A 5,011-nucleotide genomic window follows, 5' to 3' on the forward strand; every position below is an offset into this window, starting at 1 on the left:
ATCTCCTACTTGACACTTCCTCCAAGGCAAAGGAAATGAAAACAAAACTGAACCCTTGGGACTTCATCAAGATAAAAAGCTTCTTAAGGCAAAGGAAACAATCAAGAAAACTAATAGGCAACCGACAGAATGGGAAAAGATAGTTGCAAACGACATATCAGATAAAGGGCTAATAACCAAAATGCACAAGGAACTCACCAAACTTCACAATCACAAAACAAATAATCCAGTGAAGAAATGGGAAGAAGACATGAACAGACACTTCTCCAAAGAGGACATCCAGATGGCCTACAGACACATAAAACGATGCTCAACATCACTCATCATCAGGGAAACACAAATCAAAACCACACTGAGATACCACCTCACACCAGTCAGAGTGGCTAAAATGAACAAATCAAGATACTATAGATGCTGGCGAGGGTGTGGAGAGATGGGCACCCTCCTACACTGTTGGTGGCAAGATTTTGTTCTTTTGATTCTGATTAATATTACCTATATATAAACCACTTCTTTATCCATTCATCAGTCAATGGACATTTGGGTTCTTTCCATACTTTGACTATTGTGAATAGTGCTGCTATAAAAATTTGGGTGCAGGTGCCTCTTTGAAACAGTATTTTTGAATCATTTGGATAAATTTCTAGTAGTGCAATTGCTGGGTCATCGGCTAGTTCTACTTTTAACGTTTTTGGGGAAAGTCCATACGTTTTCCAGAGCAGCTGAACTAGTTTGTATTCCCACCAGCAATGCAGAAGGGTTCCTCTTTCTCTGCACCAACAAACTGAGTTGTTTATGTTAGCCATTTTGACAGGTGTGAGGTAGTATCTCATTATGGTTTTGATTTGTATTTCCCTGGTGATGAGTGACGTTGAGCATCTTTTCATGTGTCTATTAACCATCTGGATGTCTTCTTTGGAGAAGTGTCTATTCATGCCTTTTGCCCATTTCTTCTCTGGAGTTTTTGTTTAAGGTCTTGAGTTTGATTAAGTTTTTTATAGATTTTGAGTACTAACCCCTTATCTGATTTGTCATCTGCAAATATCTTCTCCCCTTTTATCATTGGCTTTCAGTTTTGCTAGTTGCTTTCCACTGTGCAGATGATTTTTATCTTGATGTGATCCCAATACTTCATTTTTGCTTTTATTTTCCTTGCCTCCAAAGATACATCAAATAAGAAGCTGCTGTGGCCAAGGTCAAAGAGGGTGTTGCCTGTTTTCTCCTCTAGGATTTTGATGGCTTCCTGTCTTATGTTTAGGTCTTTCATCCATTTTGAATTTATTGCTGTATATGGTGTAGAAAGGTCCAGGTTGATCATTCTCCATGTTACTGTCTAGTTTTCCCAGCATCATTTGCTGAAGAGACTGTATTTTTTTCCCAAAGGATATTCTTTCCTGCTTTGTCAAAGATTAGTTGTTCATACATTCGTGGGTCTATTTCTGAGATCCCTATTCTCTTCCATTGATCTGTGTGTCTGTTTTTGTGCTAGTACCATACTATTTTAATGATTATGGTTTTGTAATACAGCTTGAAGTCCGGGATCCTGATGCCTCTAGCTTTTTCCCCTCCATTTTCAGAATTACTTTGGCTATTCAGGGTCCTTTCTGGTTCCATACAAATTTAGAATTATTTGTTCTAGCTATGTGAAGAATTCTAGTATTATTTTGATAGGGATTCCATTGAATATATAAATTTCTTTGGGGAGTATTGACATTTTAACAATATTTATTCTACCAGTCCATGAGCATGGAATGTTTTTCCTTTTTAATTCCTTTCCCAAGCTTTCTATAGTTTTCAGTGTATAGATTTTTCACCTCTTTGGTTAGGTTTATTCTCAGGTATTTTAGGATTTTGGTGCAAATGTAAATGGGATTGATTCCTTGATTTCTCTTTCTGCTGCTTAGAAATGCAACTGATTTCTGTACATTGATTTTATGTCCTGCAATTTTGCTGAATTTATGTATCAGTTTCAGCAGGTTTTTGGTGTAGTCTTTGGGTTTTACACATAGAGTATCATGTCATCTGCAACGAGTGAAAGTTTGACCTCCTCCTTGTTGGTTTGGATGCCTTTTATTTCTTTGTGTTGTCTGGTGAGGTGAGGACTTCCAACACTATGTTAAATATCAGTGGTGAGAGTGGACATCCTTTTCGTGTTCCTGATTTTAAGGGAAAAAGGTCTCAGTTTTTCCCCATTGAGGATGATATTAGTGTTGGGTTTTTCATATATTCCTTTGTGATCTTGAGGTACAATCCTTCTATTTCTACTTTCTTGAGGGTTTTTTTTTTAATCAGGAAAGGATGCTGTATTTTGTCAAATTCTTTTCCAGCATGTATTGAGATCATGTTGTTCTTATCCTTTCTTTTATTAATGTGATGCATTATATGCATTTATTTGAGGATACTGAACCATACATACAATCCAGGACTATCCCACTTGATTGTGGTGAATAATTCTTTTAACAACAATCATTGTTGTTCTTCTTGGTGGATAGACCTTATAATTATGATGTGATGATCTTGTTCATCTCATAGTCTTTAGCTTGAAATCCAGTTTGTATGCTATAAGTATGGCTACTCTAGTGTTCTTTTGATGACCATCAGCATGATAGGTGGTTCTCCATCCCCTTACTTTCTTTTTTTTTAATTTGCCTAATAGATAATTTATTTTTTACATTAACAATATTTTATTGTCAAATTGTTTTCCATACAACACCCAGTGCTCTTCCCCTTAAGTGCCCTCCACCATCACCACCACCTCTTTTCCCCCCTCCCCCTTCCCCCTCAACCCTCAGTTCATTCTCAGCATTCAATAGTCTCTCCAGTTTTGCATCCCTCTCTCTCCCCAACTCTAGGTTTAAAATGAGACTCCTGTAAGCAGCATATAGATGGGCTTTGTTTTTTATCCATTATTTTTTTCATTTATGTTTTTTATTTATTTTTGAGAGACAGAGAGAGACAGTGTGAGCAGGGGAGGGTCAGGGAGAAGGAGACACAGAATTTGAAGACAGGCTCCAGGCTCTGAGCTGTCAGCACAGAGCTTGAGGCGAGGCTCGAACCCATGATCCATGAGATCATGACCTGAGCTGAAGCTGGACGCTCAACCGACTGAACCACCAGGCGCCTCTCTAATCCATTTTTTGTATGGATCGATTCCTTGATTTCTTTTTCTCTGCTTCATTATTGGTGTATAGAAATGCAACTGATTTCTGTCTTTTGATTGAAGCATTTGGTCCATTGACATTTAGACTGAGTAATGAAAGACATGAATTTAGTGCCATTGTGTTGCCTTTATAGTTGGTGTTTCTGGTGATATTCTCTGGTCCTTTCTAGTGTTGCTGTTGGTCTTTTTGTTTTGTTTTGTCTTTTCTTTACTCAAAGAGTTCCCCTTAAAATTTCCTGCAGGGCTGTTTTAGTGGTCATGAGCTCTTTTAGTTTTTGTTTGTCTGGGAAATTCTTTATCTCTCCTATTTAAAAAAAATAATTTTTTTACATTTATTTATTTTTGAGAGATAGAGAAAGGCAGAGCACAAATGGGGGAAGGGCAGAGAGAGAGGGAAACACAAAATCCGAAGCAGGCTCCAGGCTCTGAGCCATCAAAACAGAGCCTGATGTGGGGCTCAAACCCATGAACTGTGAGATCATGACCTGAACCGAAGCCAACTTAACTGACTGAGCTACCCAGGTGTTCCTCTCTCCATTTGGAATAACAACCTTGGTGGATAAAGAATTTTTGTGTGCATACTTTTCTGATTCAGCACATTGAATATCTCCTGTCACTCCTTTCTGGACTGTCACGTTTCTGTGGGTACATCTGCTGTGAACCTGGTCTGTCTTCCTTTATAGATTAAGGACTTTTTTTCCCTTGCTACTCTCATGATTCTTTCCTTGCATGTGTATTTTGTGAATTGGACTATGATATGCATCATCGATAGTGGGATTTTAAAAATCTAATTGGAGTTCTCTGTTCTTCCTTGATTTTGATGCCTGTGTCCTCCAAATTAGGAAAGTTTTCTGCTATAATTTTTTCACATAAATCTTCTGTCTCTTTTTCTCTCTCTTCATCTTCTGGGACTCCTATGATTCAGATGTTATTCCTTTTTAATTAGTCACTGAGTTTCTAATGTCTTTATCATGATCTTTTCCCATTTTCTCCCATACTTTTTACTGCTTCATTATTCTCCATAATTTTATCTTCTGTATCACTGATGTACTGTACTGCTTTGTCCATCCTTGCTGTTGTGGCATCCATTTGAGATTGCACCTTGGTTAGAGCATTTTAATTTAATCTTGACTAGATTTTATTTCTTGTATGTATGCAGAAAGGGGTTTTATTCTTTTGTCAACCCCAGCTACTATTCTTATTATTGGGGTTTTAAATCTAGTATTGACAACTTGCTAATATTTGTGTTGATTAAGCCCCTTGCTATCATTTCTTCCTGTTCTTTCTTTTTTGGGTATATTCCTTCATTTTGTCATTTTGGAGGAAAAAAAATTAATAAAATAAAAAAATAAATTAAAAACAGAACAAAATCACAAAAGAGGATAGATCCTAGGTGTGTTCTGGTCTGCTTGTTGAAATAAGCTTGATAGAGTAGACAAAAAAAGGGAAAGAAAAGAGGTTAGAAAAAAATTTTTAATTAAGACATTTATAATAAAATAGAGTAAGTAAAAACAATGAAAATGGAATATTATAAAAAGTTATAAAAAGTAAAAAATAAACATAATTTTTCTCTTTCTGTATTCAGGAAAGAAAAAATAAAGTGTAAGCAAAAACAGAAGCAAAGGAAAAACCACAAAGTGAACCAACGAAGAGAATGAAACCTGAATAAAGTTACATCCAGTTTCCCCTAGGACTGAAACTAAGAAGTCCTCTGCAGTCCATGCACTGAACAGTCAAGTGACTTGTGCTTGTTTTCTATGGGATGTGTTTGGATGGCACAGTTGGGCAGGGCTTGATGGGTGGATTCGTGTGCCTGCACAGGGGAGGTGGAAATGGTTTCACCCAGCTTCC

This window comes from Suricata suricatta, chromosome 12 (genome assembly GCF_006229205.1).
Source record: "Suricata suricatta isolate VVHF042 chromosome 12, meerkat_22Aug2017_6uvM2_HiC, whole genome shotgun sequence".
NCBI classification, from domain to species: domain Eukaryota; kingdom Metazoa; phylum Chordata; class Mammalia; order Carnivora; family Herpestidae; genus Suricata; species Suricata suricatta.